Source organism: Triturus cristatus, chromosome 4_1, assembly GCF_964204655.1.
Source record: "Triturus cristatus chromosome 4_1, aTriCri1.1, whole genome shotgun sequence".
Lineage (NCBI taxonomy): Eukaryota > Metazoa > Chordata > Amphibia > Caudata > Salamandridae > Triturus > Triturus cristatus.
Genome location: NC_140585.1, coordinates 814,410,610 through 814,429,624, shown reverse-complemented (window position 1 = coordinate 814,429,624; position 19,015 = coordinate 814,410,610).

The following is a 19,015-nucleotide window of genomic DNA, read 5'->3' as shown; positions in this document are numbered from 1 at the left end:
AGTGGGAGCAGAGATGAGCAGGAAGCTAGAAGAGACTTCTTGAATGGCAGCAGTGGGAGCAGAGGTGAGCAGGAAGCTGCAAGAGCTTTCATGAGTGTTACCAGTGGGAGCAGAGGTGAGCAAGAAGCTGCTACAGCCTTATTGAGTGGGAGCGGAGAAAGCAGAGGTGGACAGGAAGCTGAAAGAGCCTTCTTGAGTGTGAGCAGTGGAAGAGAGGTGAGAAGGAAGCTGCAAAGCCATCTTGCGTGGGAGCAGGAAGCTGCAAGAGCCTACTTGAGTGGGAGCAGTGGAAGCAAAGGGGAGTGGGAAGCTGCAAGCGCCTTCTTGAGTGGGAGCGCAGAAAGCAGAAGCTGTAAGAGCCTCCTTGATTGGAAGAAGTGGAAGCATAGGTGAGCGGGTAGCTACAAGATCCTCCTTGCTTCAGCCTGCGCTAATGAAAGCCGCTCAGTATTTTAAAAACAGTGCCACACCGAGAGGATGACATGAGGGGGGCTGTCTTTTGTCCTCATTCAGTTGCCCATGCACACTTCTGCTTACCTTCTACCTTCGGTGAGTGACATCACCTTTTGATCTTCAGACCTTCAACTAAAGGCTTCTTCTTTCAGTCCTCAACGCCGGACCCAGCAGGGCCTTTTCATGGCTCAACTGAGGCAGATTCTTTGCTTCAACAGGAACATTAGTTCTGCCTCATCTTAAACTTTGAGGAGCAGTTATGAGTAGCTTTACATCAATGTCATTCGCATCAAGTTCCCTGCACCGCACTTGGAATGCATACCATAGCTACATCCTACAGGTGTCCCTTCTATTACAAAAATCAAAATACAAATGAAGAAAACAAAATATGCTCTAAATCTAAAAAGGAAAGTGAAAATAATACCGAACTTTTACTAAAAACACGAAAACATAAAAAGTGACCCTTATTATAATTTTAGGGGAAAAAACAAATTAAGGGGGTTATGATGGCCGGGCCGGCGGTGGTGGTCCTTCCGCCATCACACAGGAAATTCGCACCACCGAATTATGATGACGCTGGGAATCCCAATGTGTCCGCGGCGGACGAAAAGTCTGTCCGCCACGGTTCCACAAGGCGGTCCTTTTCCGCCCGCCTTGCGGAATCAGGACACAGGGCAGCATTGCGGCGGTGCCTGCAAGGCACCGACGTAGGGATTACGAAATCCCTTTCAACCTGTCTTTTCGCGGCGGTCATCCCACCGCAAAAAGACAGGCGTAGGCTGGATTCGGGGGCCAGTTGCGGGCCCCCTCTGTGTGGGGGATTGCACTGGGTGGGTACCCATGGTACCCCCCTGCATTTCAATGCATCAAGTGGCAGGCACTGCGTGGTGCCTGCCACATAGTGCAGGGAAATGCAGTGCAAGCACTTTTAACATTGTGGATGGTGCTGCTGGCTGCAGCACCGTCTGCAATGTTAAAAGCCCTGGATGCGCCCGCCAGTATGGTGGGCGCATTCTAATATGTGAGGTGGGACCGCCGCACGTCTGGCAGGCAGTCCCAGCACCGCAACGATGGTGGGCGGACTGATGTCCGCCCGCTATCGTTAAGGAGCCCCTACATTTTCCGAACAAGACAACATCGTAAACTTCCCTTAACCAATATTAACCACTTAACTAATATTAATAAGAAAATATGCTTTCACTAAGCAAACATATCTCAAAATAAGCCTGCCTTAGAAAAACATACCAAAGTAAGGGTTCCCTAACATCTAACGAACATACAGCATAATCTATCTCCCTAAAATCTCTCCGGACTCTTGTGATTGGGCATCCGCTGTTCTAGTGATGCTTGCTCCAACCATCTTCCTGTATCCTTAGACTGGACCAAATTTTCTTAAGCTTCAAAGTGCATGACCATGTCCCATTACTTCAAGCTAGCTTGTTCTGAGGGTTGCCATAACAGTATATAAATATGCCAGATGAGTCTGTGTGCTTTACATATCACTGCCAAATTGAGCAAGCCACCTTTGCTACCTGTGAGGTACAACTTAAAGCTCTAGCTGTCACGTACAGGAACTTCTAGGGAACATGAACGTGATAGTTGCAGATTAGTGTCGGTAGCAGCCCAAGACATGCAGGCGGTGTGAGGTATATATGGTACTGCTAACATAAATAAGGTGTCTTTAGAGGTTTGCGCTCCAATAACTTTGTATATTGTGTTACTCGTCTTATACTTAAGGCTTTTTTGCAAATATGTTTTTTTGCTCCTGAGTTCTGGCACAGAGACGTACAATTTGGTAATGTGTTCTTAAATATGGTTCATTAAATTCTTCTGAAAACGTTATAACATGCTTTAGAGCAGCAAAATACTGTCTAAAATTAAAATGAAACCATTAGGCATTTAACTTTTGATGTTGCGACCTTCTGCAGGGCAGTCTTTACTTCTTCAACCATGTGGTCCCACCGCAGGATTTGATGTTGTGGACTACCATTCGACCGAGACAAAAACAAATCTCTTTACAAGGTTCTTCTATAGAGTGTCTATAGTGCATTGCACTTCTGTAGGTGTGAAGGCAACAATGCATGTGTTGTCTAAATTAGATTTTTCCGCATGTACATGTCGGCACCATCCTGTATGCATTTAGACACTTGGTTACATCATAGGTGAATTTACCTTTGGACAAGATTGTCAAAAGCACACCTGGGACTGATACATAGGAGCGCACCAGCGTGTGTGCCTGCTTGTTTCACTCCTGGGACACTATGGTATTACTGATGGGGCACAGACGCTTGTGCAACCCCTTCTGCAATACTGAAGTCTCTGGCACACATGTAGCACCAGTGCTATCTTCAGAGGGCGTTCCTTCATTTGCATGTGGACATTGCCCCATGCAAATGAGCGAATCACTTTGACTCTGTGCCTTCGCCCTATTGTGGACGTGGACGTGGGCAGTGAGGTAAATATGCCTTTAAAAGGTGCACTGACATTGTGCGACAAAAAGGTAGTTCACTTTCAGTGCGCCCGCTGAAGACTGCCATTTGGACGGGAGAAATGGGGTCCCACGGACTCCCAGACATACCCCTACAAGAGGGGTGCAGTCATTCACTTCACCTGCCTGCAGGGGGATCTCTAACCCCTCACCAAAGTGCAGGAGGTTGCCGCCTGTACAGAGAAACACAAAGCAGCTTTGAACCTGCTACCCCGTATTTCACTGAATGCGCTGCCATCAGTCCCTGTTGGCACCTGCCTAAGGGTGTGCCGTGGCGCAAACAAGGACAGTGCACCATACCAGTAATATAGACCATGATCTTATTGGCCCTTGTACTTGTCTTTAATCCTGGGCCTCTTGTGCATTAATACAGATGCGTACACACAGTGGTGAACTTGAGCACTGGTTGCTTGTGGGTACCCCAAGCACCCATTTTCTGGCCACCGGGATTCTTAGCCTGTCCTGTCAGGATCGGTGCCATTGAAAAGTCCCAGTGGCAGGCTGTCTGTCTTGTCCTCACATAGGCCTTGAAAGACACAGTCAGCCTCTGAGACCTTGTAGAGAGAATGAGGTGATGAGCTCTCACCACCAAGTGCCAGATGTCTCATGTTCTATCCCCTGAGAACCAAAGGACCCGGTCCAAGAGGTCCCCTCCACCTCTCCCTCGATCAGCCCTGCATGGAAATCAAACCCAGTCTCTCGCCTGGACAGCGTCAATTAATATTTGTCAGCGGGCTGAAAAATGTGACATCCATGCTACATGTACTGCCTAGGTGTTCTCTCCTCTCAGATGAGAGGCCTGGCTGCTCTTAGACACCCATGTTTTCATAGACCGATTCCACTCAAACATATCTTCTGAGGACATATGGACTTTGATATGATGAAATCCCCTCCCCCCATCCCATCAAAACCATAGTCAACGTAAATGTAACTATTTTAAGTTTGGCCATTTTTTAGGGAACCTGCTCTCAAAACAGCTCATTGAATTACGCAGCTGCTGCAGAGATGCGTGTCATTTACAGGTCACAATTTCTGATGACAGTACACTGTGTTTAGCCTGCTTCACACCGATTTCACATCTCGTTAAAATGTCTGCTGGGTTTGTGACTTTAGTGGGAATTGCAGGTTACCGTTTCCAAATCCAGTGACGCAACTCAGTGGGTTGCAGACCTGCTCCAGGGACGTGCAAACTGCAGGATAACAGTTTGCATTATTGCAGGGCCTGTTTTAGTTATGATGTTGATAAAAATGATGCACTATTTTCAGTGATAAAACCCTATACGTGATCACCAACTGACCATTCAATGTATCTGAAATGCTAGGCAAGTCAACTGCATTATTGTATGCTAGGTGCATTTACATAGTTCAACAGCCGCACATTGAGATGCAGAGATGACATCAGATATGCTAACTCACACGGTGGCACAGGATATTCACTCCCTTCTTATGTCACTGGGTGAGGAGCCGATATCACACGGTGGCAGGGACAACGAGCTGAAAACAACTGCAGACAGTGGATTCCCAGCTCGTCCATTATGGGTGTGTGAAAAAAAACCAGAGCATCTTCACCAGCCACCAGCTTCAGCAAGGTGGTTTTTTTTTTTCTTTAGAGGGGGAGGGGGGTTTGGGGTGTTGCTAGTCGAAAGTGCTTTGTAGGTACTTCGCGAGGCCCTGCCCCCTCCAAGGCCATGCCCCTTCCTCACACAATATTTTGGTTGGCAGGCCTGTCTCATTATATTTCTGTTGTTTGTGACAGTGATGATAGTAGTTACAAATGGAGGGTGAAAGAGAAGCTGGGACCTCTGCGTTGGGTATGTGGTTTATAAGTGCAGTTAATATCACCTGCTCTTTGATCGACAGATTGCAGTGACATACTTGCAGCTGTTTGGTAGTGTATCGTGCTTGTCCATCTTTGGTTGTACATGATTTGTAGACAGGGAGAAATATAATAAAACAGACAGGAAAAAAGATTTAGTAGGACGGGGGATGAGAGTTACAGAAAGGAGTAAACCGAGTGGAATGTCGGCATCCTTGGTGTAGTGGGGGCACCAGTTGTTGAAATGCACCTCCCTAGTAAAAAACACAAATCAATCAAAATGGATCAATTCCACACAAGACCACTACAGACTCGAATCACTAAAAGCTGCGCTTTATTCCCCATCATGCCGATAACTAGGGCTTGCCAATGGGATGCTTTTTCGGTGTGAATGTATGAAAGCACAGAAGGGCCTTAGTTAGGTGCAAACATCCTCAGAGGGAGGTCGACAGATGTGCAGTAAGCAATGAGAAGAAGTGGCCAGCTGTGGGATTATTTTTGTGCTCGGAGAGTATATTGTGAGTCATTGGATATCGGGGTTCTTACGGGATATCATGATAAATTATTAGTTGACAAAATTAGAGAAATTCCTATGACTTGTTTGGTTTTTAATGAAGGGCCATCATATGGTCTTCTGTAATCGCAATTCTTGGTAGCTATTGTTTGCGTCTGGAAGTGCAACTGCCCTTTCTGCCTGTTTCTTTGCTCACTTTGAATGGTACAGTGGGCACCATAAGACGCTTGTGCAGCCCATTTGTAATACCCATAGCACTGGCGCAAAGTCATCTCCCAACCTTGGATGGACCACCATCTACATGGGGCTTGCCTCATGCAAGTAAGGGCACACCTGACATGTGCCACTTTACAGATGCAGGCCTATGGGTGAACAGGCCCAAAGGAGACGCGCCCACTCAGTGCCTCCCGGGAGGAGGACTTCATTTTTTAGACCCCAGAGTGTCCTCTATAGATGTGAATACAGAGGGTCCACAGCCACCAATAAAAGGGGGCTTCAAAGCCCAGCGAGTGCAGGTGCAGTATCTGGGGGCCTTGGGGTTCGCCCTCAGCCGCTAAGCGGCCACCTGCAGCGTTGCAGAAATGACTCTGTATTTGTTTTCTGCGCTCCCTCCTTCAAAAGCTGACCTCAGCGCATTTTCCTTTGTTCATTGCTGGCTACGCCCAGTCCTTTCCGGCGGCATCTAGAGCGTCACTGAATACGGGCTTTCTGCTGCCACAAAAGAGAGAGGTGAGGCCGTGCGGGTTCCATAAGTTAAAGTCCGCACGCGTGCTGCATACATTAGCAAAAGCAGTAGCCAGACAGGAAGCGTTTACTTCCAATTCCATTATTTGTGTGCACGGTGGTGAAAGTCGGGCCTTGTAAGTTCCCAGCTCCGGGTGTTGCAGTGCATTGCACCAGAGAACTGTTCTTTTGAGCTTTCGAAAACTATCAGCATCTCTCGCATTCAAACACGGCTCAGCAATGGAGCCTGTCAGACCGCTTCTTGGGTTTCCTACCATTATCCCATCGCATACACAAAAGCTCCGGCAGTGATCAGTGCAAGCTGGTTCATTACACAAAACATTACTTACTTGTAACCCATATTCCTGGATGGTCTTTTGCCTGAGTTTTACTTACGCACTGAAACGTAGAAGGGAAAAACGAGAGCCCTTTGCTACGCCACCATCTGTTGTAGAAACAAAGGGCGATGAATGGGTAATGGGTACCACTTGAATGAATGGGCAATGCTTGCCGAGGCCGCCCCGCCTGAAGGCGGAAACCCCACAAGTCTCACCAGCTTCCCAGTCTGCCCTCCATGCTGTGTTGATAACCCAGTCCTGAGGTTGGGGGCGAGTGCAATTATGAAATATTATCACTCGGTCAAAAGCGCATACAGAACACAGTGGGTCCTGTTCACAAACTGCACGTAGTATGTTTAGTAGTACTACAAAAGTACTACCAATGTACACAAACTTTGACTCACTAACCTACATGCGGAGGTCTACGCCTCTGCGGAGGTCTACGCCTCCGCCTCGCATATATTTTATGTGCGGGAGCTTTGCCCCAGCTGCAGGGCTCTATGCACACGTAGACCTACGATTTAGCAGTAAATATGGAAAGGACACGGGGCAGTAGCTGGAAAATGGAAAATACTTACTAATACATGGGAGATGTTAAGTGGGGAGTATGGAGGGGTTTGGGAAGGGTTAAGAAGGGGTTTAAAGAGGGACATGCACACAATAGTAAGCCCATTCCTATTCACAAACTGCACTTCCAAAGTGTAATACCAAAACAGTAGTAAATGTACTCCAGCTCAGAGCTGGAATAAGTCCAGAACCATGCACGTACATCCACTGGTAATGAAAGATCCGCCTTTAAAATTCTGTGAAGGCAGGGACTTAAAACGAATATGCCATAGGAAATCATTTTAAACTAGATTAACTTATTCTAACTTTAAAAAAATATAAATAAATCAAATTAAGTGTTTAAAATGTTCATACAAAAACATAATAATTAGTTTATTATAAAATATATAAACTTTTTTATGTTTAGGAATTAAGGTAACTATTTTAAATCAAAATAATTAAATGATTACTAAAATAATTCTATACATAATGTTTAATATTTTTTTCTATATTATAAATAAATACAAATTTAGCACTGTAGGGGGGATGGGTTTTTCATTTGAAGCTTAAGAAACTAATTTTAATTTAATTTAATATATTAAAAATAATTACATATTGAATTTCTATTTTGTCCTAAATTTAACATTTTAAATATTTTTCTTAATTTACATTTCCGCCCTTGTGCCAAAGACCTCCCCCTTGCCTGGAAAGTTACAACTAGTAATTGTACACTTGTAAAATTAGTTAGTACTGAATCTGTGGCAGTGTAAGGAATCACATGGCATGACTTCTCATGATACCTGTAGAAAATCATCCTATGTGATAACTGTATGAAGCAAAAAATCGTAAAGAATACCCAAATTATATTTATGTTTATATCACACATAATACATTGTGCTATAACCAGAAACCAATATCCAAGACAGATTTCCTATGCACTAGTCTTAGTAAACTAGTTGCGTGGGACTTTCCTATTGATTGCTCCTACATCCTACTGGCATGTCATCATCCCATTGTGCCATAATAAAGTTTCCATGGGAACAAATACAAGAACCCTACTGTGCAATATAAAAGAAACCTGCGCTCATTCTGAATCTTGAAGTCTGAAAATGTTTATTAATAGAAGAAACATAATCTGCCAACCACAGAGTCAGACGACATGGGGATCTACAAGTGCCCCATAAAAATAAAGATTAAAAAAAACACAAGTAGAGAACAGAACAGAAATGTATATGTTTTCATGCACAAGCCTCCAAACAGAGATCATGTGGTAAAACTGAAATAAACATCTATGCAGGTGCAGAAACTGAAATTGTGAGGTGGTACACACTTAACCTAAAATTGATATAAGAATATAAACTCTCCGAACTGAGGAAGCTATTCGGGAACTTCGACTCTGATGCTAGACATGGTTGGAGGCTTTACATTTCAGAGACAGGCACAACTTGGTAGTGATGGAGCATAGATATTATCTGTCTACCTTTATCAATTCTCATTTGTAAGAGATCATTACGACAAATATTTCCTGATGAAGACATGTTAACCTGCTAAGTCGAAAAACGTGAGAAAACATGCTGCTTCGTAAAAGCATGCAGAGTGTTCTAAAATGATGATACCAAAATGTAAACAAAATAAAGAGAAACACTGAGAACTACACATGTACATATTTACGTGTTGTTAGAAAATTAAATATTTGCTATCATAGAGAGTTTTGTGATAATAACTTTCAAATGTGCATCGTACCTGAAATATATACATGCATCATGAAGTTCTTGCAATGCAAAATTGTTTAAAATAGAGAGATTTGACGTAGTGCAAATCTGAGCTTCTGTAACGTCTATACAATAACACATGTATTGAGGGTGACACGGTAATAATTTGTTTTGAAAAATATAACATACAAATAATGCTTAAGGATTTCTTTTAGTCGTGCCTAATATTGAGATGTAGTACCTGAAAGGGGTGCCGCTCGTAGGCTCATCACTGAAGTTACCTGACCTGGGCTGCTGCTGATAATCTCCGTGGCTCGTGGGCTCTGGCAAGGATGCTGCGCTGTGCGGAGGGCGCTATCACCTGGGATAACCACCGACCGGGACTGCGAGGACCAGGCTGCTTGGCGGCGCTCACAGCTGGTTCCTCTTCCCGGCTCCTCCCATCACAGCTATTTAGCGCCTCGCGGCCCCCGCTTTGCGGGAGCCGCTCGTAGGCTCATCACTGAAGTTACCTGACCTGGGCTGCTGCTGATAATCTCCGTGGCTCGTGGGCTCTGGCAAGGACGCTGCGCTGTGCGGAGGGCGCTATCACCTGGGATAACCACCGACCGGGACTGCGAGGACCAGGCTGCTTGGCGGCGCTCACAGCTGGTTCCTCTTTCCGGCTCCTCCCATCACAGCTATTTAGCGCCTCGCGGCCCCCGCTTCGCGGGTGCCGCTCATAGGCTCATCACTGAAGTTACCTGACCTGGGCTGCTGCTGATAATCTCCGTGGCTCGTGGGCTCTGGCAAGGACGCTGCGCTGTGCGGAGGGCGCTATCACCTGGGATAACCACCGACCGGGACTGCGAGGACCAGGCTGCTTGGCGGCTATCACAGCTGGTTCCTCTTCCCCGGCTCCTCCCTTTCTGACCCCCCGCCTTTATTGTCCAGCCCTCCCCCCGCGCGCAAGCGGGACACGCGCGGGACGTAGCCCGGGGCGAAGACCGGGCAAAGAGCGGGCCGTTTGAGGCCGTTCGAGACTGTACGAGCCTGGACTGGACATCCCCCTTGGCAAGTGTGTTTTGTGGAAGGCATTAAGCAATGGCAACTGGGCTGTTGAGATTAGCTCCGAAGGGTGGGAGTGTTGTGGGGACCCTCGATAATTTCATAACACGGGCTAGTAATGTTCTCGCCTATGAGATCGCCGCCACAGAACGCAGACTATCCCTAGAACCATCGCTAGGGAAGCGATCATCCTTGGGCGCCATTACAACCATCCCCTCCCCTAATAACCTTGCACGTCCCCTATTAGGTGGTTCTCCAGTTGAGTCTTTGTTAGATGACTCTTCCCCCCTAATTGCTTCCACCCAATCTAACTCAGCTGCCCCTGGCCAAAACCAGGATGACCACCCTCTCCCAGCTCCTATTTTTACATGTGCCACGACAAGATCGATGGCGGACAGGTCCGCCAGAGGCAAATGTTCTGAGGTGAACCTCCCAGCCACAAAGGGGAAAAAACGTGTTGGGGGTCTTGTGAGTTGTCCCACTAAATATAAACAAAAAAAACTGCCAGCTCCTAACCAAGACAACATTACTCCCTTAGAAGTAAACGAGCAAGCAAACCTCCCGACCCAACATACAGCCGTTTCACCTATAACTATTCCTTCAAGTCTGGATGCTCAGGAGGGCTTGAGCTCTAGTGCTTTTTGGAATAGAATGGCTGTATTAATTGATGGGAGGCTGTCCCCCTTATTTGAACGCCTTGCTGCCTTGGAAGGGAAATTAGCATCACTATCCAACTTGATCCAGTTTAATACAGTGGCACCAGTGCTTCCAGATCGGAATACGCCACGTCAACATCTGACCACCTTACCCCTTACCTTACCTATTGAACAGGCGACTGGCCACTCCTTTTCTCCTAATGTAGCCCAATCTGGTAGGGAATTAACCAATAACAAAGCTCCTAGGCAAGCTCGAGCGGCCACAATACGACAGGCTGAATCATCGTGTGAACTAGGAAGCTTAGTGGGTCCCCCACCCCAACCCCCCCTCTCTTCCTCGACTAACACCGGAACTAACCCCCCCCCTACTGCCAACTATCTTCCAAGACTAGACCTACCCCCAGAATGTAGCCCTTACGTTGTGGTCCTAACAGGCGTACCTGAATTACCACAAGGCAGAGTCGAACCTTACCAGTCGTTGAAGAACAAGACAGTCCATTGGTTGAATGCAAAAAGACCTCTGCCTCCTAATTTGAATGGGGAAATTCTGATGGTTCGAAGAGTATCTTGGGTAGGCCGGGGTGTGGAGAATATTAAGGGGGACTGCATAATTGTGAATTTAAAATTTTAGAGATACCTCGATGTTGCCTATGACCCTGGACCACGGGGAGAATCTCCAAATTGGACTGTAGCGTCCCTTGAATGTCCAGAAAGTCTAGACGCTATGAATCCTTTACCTTTAGGTACCGATCAGGTTACCCCACCCGCTCTGAGCTCGATTATGCTCTTAGGTGGATGCCCTAGCCCTGGGCTACTACGTCAAATAGAACTGTCGACATCTCCCCCTGAGTCAACAACCTCCCGATCTGACACCATCTTCGTTAACATCTCTCCTACTGATCCCTCTATGGAGCCAGGCCCAACATCGATCACCACAAATGGTAACCTTAGGACTCCTCCGCCTATAACACCTATACCACCTAGGTCTTACCTTGCCCTTCCCCCTTCATACAAGGATATGGGGCTGAAAATTTTGTCCTGGAATGTGGCAGGTCTGTCACGGCTGCTAGAACTCCCCGACTGGGGGAACTTCATCGACGGCCACGATATCTGCCTCTTTCAGGAGACATGGGCATTGAAGTCTTACCACCGTGTGGGGTTTGCTACTTTCTGGGAACCTGCAGTAAGGCCATATGGGGGAAGGCCCTCTGGAGGGCTGTCTATTTGGGTACGGACCCATTTGGAATGCACATTCAAGAGAATGAATACCGACTCGCCGGACATTATGTGTGTAGGTATGTCTAAGAGGGGAAATCGGGTACTGTCTATCGTTAACATATATTCTCGTCCTGTGCGGTACGGGCAGGAGTCCCCCACTTTGAGTAGCTTGGATGCTCTTTTGAGCTCCATTATTAACACCGATACTCTGGTAATTGGTGGGGACTTTAACTGTCACTATGAACCCTTAAATGGGTTGGTTACCCCTGTATCCCAGGATGAGGATCAAGAGTGGGCTATACCACCCTCCAATTCTTATCCCACGAAGGCTTGGACGCCATTGATTCTCCAAGTCACCCAATTGACACTTACTCACTCTTTAAGGTCTTGTAATGGTAGGTTTCCTGCAGATAACCCAGGCAATCCCACATTTGAAAGAAACGATCAAGCGTCCACCATTGACTATATTATGCTTAGCATGGGACTATGGCCAAGTATTTTGGACTTTCGAGTTCTTAAACGTAGTGAAAGTGACCATAACCCCATCATTGTCACCTTAGAGGGTTTTAGAAATAATCACTCCTCATCTATAGTCCCACCTAGTGCTGTTCCCTTGATCACATCCGACGGCTCCCGAAGAGTCAGGTGGGAGAAGTTTGTTCTATCTGATAGAAATCTCGGCGTAATGTATTCTGAGATCTATCCTTATTTGGGAAAATTATTGGGAGCCTCAATTTCACCAGAGGGCTACTCAGATTTTAAGCTGATAGGAGCCACACATGCAGAATTATGTGCTAGCCTTGAGGCTCATTTCAGTCGAGCAATTAAGAGGAATTTACCCCCTACAAGGGAGACCCCCACTTGGTTCAATAAATCCTGTAGGGAAGCAAAGCTCTCGCTTCTCTCAACGCTAAAAAATGGAACCAAGCTAGAAATAAAGGAATCCAGGGCCCACTTTAAGAAAATTATCCACGAAGGGAAAAACACTGCAGGAATTTAATCTAACTCAGACCATTCGATCAGTTAATACTTCGAATCTGACCTCGGTTTTCCTAGAGGCCAAAATTAGTTATAGTTTTGAGTCTGCAATCGACTTGATCCAACCTGTATTGGCTAAAAAATTATACTTACAATTCAGGCATGGGTCTCTCCCCCTGTTTTCAAGAACAAATAAATGGGCTGGCCTACCAAGGCAATCTTGTCCAGGGTGTGGAGCTACTGATGAAACTGAGGTTCATGTCGTAATTTTCTGTTTGGCATATAAAATACCTCGTAGGAAATGGATAATCCAACTTGCCAAGAATATAGGGGTTACGAACCATAGAGATCTCTTCAGGCTGCTGAAATATGATCCTTCTCCCCTCTATGTTACTGTGATTGCTAAATTTCTCTTTTCTATGTGGCTAATCAGAAGACAACTACTCAATCACATTGGCACCAATCCCTGCTATTAATCTGTTTTAACCCGTGAATTGTTTTATTGTGTTGGTTTTATCAATCATGTCTTAAATTTGTAAATATTATACCATGACATTTTATCACTTTTATTGCTTGTAGCCGAAATAAAGTTTTTCTGACTGACTGACTGAACTGTAACTGCTATAATGGAGAGAATCGAAATGAGTTTATGAAATGTGTGATTTATTATGAAATTACATGGTAGTGAGTCAGCTAACTTTCATGTAGGCCTCACATGCTTCTCTTACTCTGCGTTAATGTAAAACCACGTGAGACAGTCACCTAAGCCCAATGAGTGCTTCTGTGAAGTTTCATTTCTGTATTATCTAAAAATGGACTCACTTCTTGCTAAGAAGTATATTAAATAGAAATGTAGCAGTATTGTTTCAAACCCAGGGGAAAAGCGCCTGGGAACGGATGAACAGTGAGCATAGTAAAGTTCCACCCGCTTCTGTGGAAATGACGAAATGAACTTAATGATCTAAATGAAATTACCAAAACAGGTTACTTAATTCTTTCGGATTCGTGTGATTCACTGATCACCCCACAACAGCCCACTATGAGTGACAATGAGAACCCCATGGACTGATGGAATTGATACGTTAGGGGATGTCACCGTGGGACATTTGGAGGTATAATTTCCTCATCCGAGGAGGAGTCGGGGGGCTGGCTGTCATTTTCCTTTCCTGCCTGGTAAGCTGTCGAACAGAGCTTTGATCCCTATTGTCATTTCTATGCCCCTATCCATCCACACTGGGTGGAATTGACTTTAATGAACTGAACTATATCTAACTGCGACCTCGAATTCTGTACTTTGCCAGCTGGTAAAGTGTGCAGGAAAATAACCTTTCGGCTAGATGTTATCTGACACCGACTGTGGCACATGGTGCAGCAGATCAGACTTGACCAGATCTAACTGAGGACGAACTTGAAGCAATCACCTTTGCTTTGGTTTGTGTGATTAATAACTGAACCTCAAATGTATCCAGTTCCTCTCCACAGAGGACTTTCCAGCTGTCTAATAATGCTCTGTTTTGTGTTGTGAGGCTACTTCTAAAAATATTTTGTCATTAAATCTGATTTGAAATGTGTTTTCTTGACTTGTCTATGCAATACGAGGCATTAGATAAATGTTTTCCATGAATTATCTGTGTCGATTCTGTCTCCTTCTTTTGGTCATATTTCTTGTCTCGAGGCATTTGTATTTGTGGCTGAGAAAGGTTTTGAATGTTTGAGGTAACAATTATTTCATTCCCGGTCCTCATAGAATAATTGTTCATGTTTCCTAGCATTCTAGTCCCTGTCAGCTCAACAAAAAGGTCCATCGGAGGACTATGGTTTGTAGAAATCAAAGAAATTATTGAGATTATTGTGAGACTGAGGGTTATTGGTGAAATAGGCCTAGTAAGATTAGATTGTTAGAAGGGTGAAGACAAATTTGGGAAGCTTTGCGCTGCACCAGTAGCACTCATTTAGTAAGAACTTGGTAACACTAGTGGAGTAAGAACATGGCTGCTGCTTCTACAGTTACACTAGCACAATGTTTCTGAATTCCACAGTGATCGTATAAGAATCCTAAATGTGGCCTACTTCTCATAAAAAGATCTCCTAATTTTCCCATGACAAATATGTTGCAATCCCCTGGGACTATGTAAGAATCACTAGGAAAAAAAACATTGGCTAAGTTGATAGGTTGTGCCTATACAAGAGCTATTGGCTTTGTCAATTTGTTTCGCCACGTTATTCACAATCATGGCTGCTGCCCAGCATGGCTAAAGTTAGTAGCATAGAAAAGAGTGGCATGTAATGGAGTGTCATAGTGTGGAGTGGTGTAGAGTGGAGTGGCGTACAATGTTGTGGAGTAACATAGAGTGGAGTGTCGTGGAGTAGAGTGGAGTGTCATGGAGTAGAGTGGAGTGGAGTATAGTAGAGTGGAGTGCCATAGAGTGTTGTGGAGTGCCATGGAGTGTTGTGGAGTAGAGTGGAGTGTTGTGGAGTGATGTGGAATGTAGTGGAGTAGAGTAGAGCAGAGTGCAGCCGAGTAATGTAGAGTAGAATGGAGGGGCTTAGAGTGACGTAGAGTGGAGTGGTGTAGAGTGGAGTAGAGTGGAGTGGAGTAGTGTGTCATGGAGTGGAGTAGAGTGGAGTGGAGTGGATTAGGGTAGTAGAGAGGAGTGGCATAGAGTGTAGTAAAATGGCATGGAGTGGTGTAGAGGGAGTTGTGTAGAGTGTCATAGAGAGGAGTGGATAATAATGGAGCAGAATTTCACACAACGTCCTACAGTGGAGTGGAATAGAGTGGAGTAGTGTGTCATAGAGTGGGGGGTGTAGAGTGGCGTGGAGTACAGTGTCATAGTGTGGATTGGCACAGAGTGGAGTAAAGTGTTGTTGAGTGGAATACAGTGTCAGGAAGTGGGGTAGAGTGGAGTTAAGTGGCAGAGTGGAGTGGAGTAGCATAGATTTGCATGGAATGATGTAGAGTGGAAAGGTGAAGAGTGGAAGGGTGTAGAATGAAGTGCTGTAGAGTGACGTAGCATAGAGTAATGTGTTGTACAGTGGAATAAAGTGTCGTACATTGGAGCAGAGTGGAGTGCCGTAGAGTGGACTGGCATAACGTAGAGTGGAGTACAGTGTCATAGAGTGAAGTGGCATAATGTGGAGTGACGTAGAGTGGAGTAAAGTGGCATGGAGTGTAGTGGAGGAGTGTAGAATGGCATAGCGTGTCATGGAGTGGTGAAGAGTGGAGTGGCATAGAGGGAGACAGAGTGTCGTAGAGTGGAGGGAAGTGGCATAGAGTGAAGTGGCGTAGAGTTTCGTGGAGTGGTGTGGAGTCTTGCAGAGTAGTGTGGCATAAAGTGGCATAGACTAGAGTAGAGTACACTGTCAGAGTGGAGTGTCATGGAGCGTATTAGACTAGAGTGTTGTAGAGTGAAGTGTCGTAGAGCGTTGAAGAGTGGAGTGGCATTGACTGGAGTGTAGTAGAGTGGTGTAGTGTGGAGTGGAGAAGAGTGAACTAGAGTGGAATGGAGTAGAGTGTAATAGAGTGGAGTATCGTGGAGTGGTGTGTCATAGAGTGGAGTGTCAAAGAGCGGATTGTGGTAGAGTAGAGTAGAGTGGCATGGCATAGAGTGGAGTAAAGTGAAGTGATGTAGAGTAAAAGGTTGTAGAGTGGCACAGAGTGCCATGGAGCAGAGTGGAGTAGAGTGGTGCACATTGGAGTAGAGTGGTGTGGTGTGATGTAGTGTAGAGTTTGAAGTGGCATAGGTTGGTGCTGTGAAGAGTGGTGTGGCACATAGTGGCATAGAGTGGAACAGAGTGTCATAGAGCGTCATAGAGTGTGGTAGAGTGGAGGCGAGTGGAATGGAGTAGAGTGTCAAAGAGTGGAGTGTCATAAAGTGAAGTGTCATAGAGTCGTGTGGAGTGTCATAGGGTGGCGTGGCATAAAGTGGAGTACAGGAGAGTGGCATAGAGTGGACTAGAGTGGTGTAGAGTAGAGTAGAGTGGCATAGATTGGAGTGGCATAGAGTAGCGTGGTGTAGAGTGGCATGGCATAGAGTGTCGTAGAGTGAAATGGCGGAGAGTGTTGTAGAGTGGAGTGTACTAAAGTGGAGTGGCATAGAGTGGGGTGGTGTGGAGTGGAATGGCATAGAATAGAATTGCAGGGTGTAGAGTGGCATAGAGTGGAGGAGAGTTTTGTAGAGTGGAGTGGTGTAGAGTGAAGTATGCATGATGTGGCAGTGCACTGCCATTACAGACAACATATTTTCCATTGAAATGGCCATTACATTTGCACAGACATATAGTTTTACTTATAAAATTATACAGCACTCAAAGATAATGTGTAAAGATTTATTTTGATCATTTAAAAATATTTGTTTCCACCACACTTAAGTACAAAAAAATGTGCTTCCTTTGTGCTTTTCTAATCCTGATATCTTCTGAAATACTGGAAAAGTTAATTTACAGACATTTAAATTATGATGTGTACTATTAAAAGCCTTTCCTTTCACACCCCCAGATTGTGACATAAATCCTATCACTTTGAAGTAAGAGAAAGAAACGTTAACACCAGGTTTCAAGGAAGACAGAGCCTGACATTTGACCTCTGTCTTTGAATGCACAGCAAATGTAACAAGATAAGATAAGAACACAATTTAAAGGCCTGTTTACAGAAAGCAAGCACTTGTGGAAGAATACAGGAAACATGCTATGCCCACATGAGGGCCAAAGACATGCTGGACAGCCTAAAAAACAAATGAAGCGAGCAAATAGAAAGTAAGCAAATATGTGTTACAACGCCAATGGTAAGCAATGAGCAGAATGTATTCCTAGGTCAGCTTTCAGAATGTCCCCAAGAAGTCTTAAGCTACCAGATAGCTGCAGTCTGGGAGGCTTCAACCTAAACTCTAAAAGAAATCCCACTACAGTAGTCCAACTGGGTGGAAACAGTCTGCGATATCACAGCCAATATTTCATGGTAGGAGACAATGTGAGCTGGAAATCCTTGCACAGTGTGTTTCCAACTCCTATGTGGAGGTCATGCACTGCTGGTGCCCATTGGATGTTCTGCAAACTCCCGTGGTAGGGGGGGGGGGGGGGGGAGAGAAGTATAGTGGCTCTTAGCCAATGCCTATCACAAAGCCTTAGCCCCTCAGAAGCCTCCTCATGGTTGGTAAGCATGATGGGTTCAGGGCCCCACTATTTCCCAGACCCCTGGGCTCTCCTCCCATACTGTGAGTTTTTTCTCAAAGTTGGTAGGACTAAAAATCACAAAGAGTTCTCTTTGTGGAGAAATAGAAACGCAGAACGCAGCCCACTAATTTCATTATTATCTTTTCCTGTTGATTAGTTTCCTAATACGTATCCATTAGCACCTACTTAAGCAAGTAGGCAGTCTCTTTAAAGTGTCGAGAACAAAACGGTCTCCTCGCGCTGCTGAGAGGGGCGTGGGCAGACTAATGCGCGTGCCGTCACTGTCTCACGGCATTGACGCTGTCATAGACCAGATGGTGTGATCAGTGGAGGAGTGCGGATGTCAAAACGGGCAATGTCTGAGGGGAACTTTAACAATATAACATGAGCAGCAGGAGAGATGCATCGCCAGGGGATTATGGGCTCCTTTTCATGTAAATGTTGCATTTGAATATCATGATTTAGAATTAGTTCTTAGTCATATGTTCGTCTTCAAGGTGGGAGCTCCGAGTGAAACGCCTAGGGAGCATTTTGCTCTTCTAATGGGAGCATGCTTGGGTTTATTCTACTCAGGATGATAAGCAATGCACTCCGTGATTTCCTAAAATCTTTCTTTCTCAGTAAGGTAGCCCAGGGAGTTCATTCATTTGTTTCAAACACCTCTCTTTGCAGCCTGAAGATCAGATGTTTGCATCCCAGGAGGCCCACCTGACCTTCCAGGCTTCTGAGTTGAGTTGAACTACATGAATACTTTTTACTTAAACCACAACTAAACTATAAGACCATGGCGGAAAGGATATATGAACAACACCATTTTATAACAAGTTGTTTGCCAATTAAATTGTGAAATCGAACTATTCTTAAACAATTCTCAACCAGACTCACTGGAAAAAAGTTTACATCAAAAGAGTCACCAGGCAAAGCAGGTCCAACTATGTTCCAGAAGGGGTCGAGTTTTATACATTTTGCTTTTGTTATAATATCTGCTCACAGAAGACTCAGACGGCTTACGTTTTAAGATATTATAAGAGATTGCTGAAGCATACAATACAATCCGGATGAAGACAGCATGTCCTCTTCTGTCACTATGGGCACTACTCCTAAAGTCTGTTTGATGAAGTGTGTAAGAAAACACTACGTGGAACAACCCACACTTCTGAAACCAGATGGTATTGAGCCATATGAACCCATGTGTTATTTACATAATTTATTTGTAATTTACTCACATCCGTTTTTCCTTAAAGAATGATGTTTAAACTGTGAGTGTGTGTTTGAGAGTCAAGTATCTCGGGTGCTTGGACTCGTGGGCGTGGTGGAGCACCTTCAAAAGGGACATGTGGACATATTGGATATG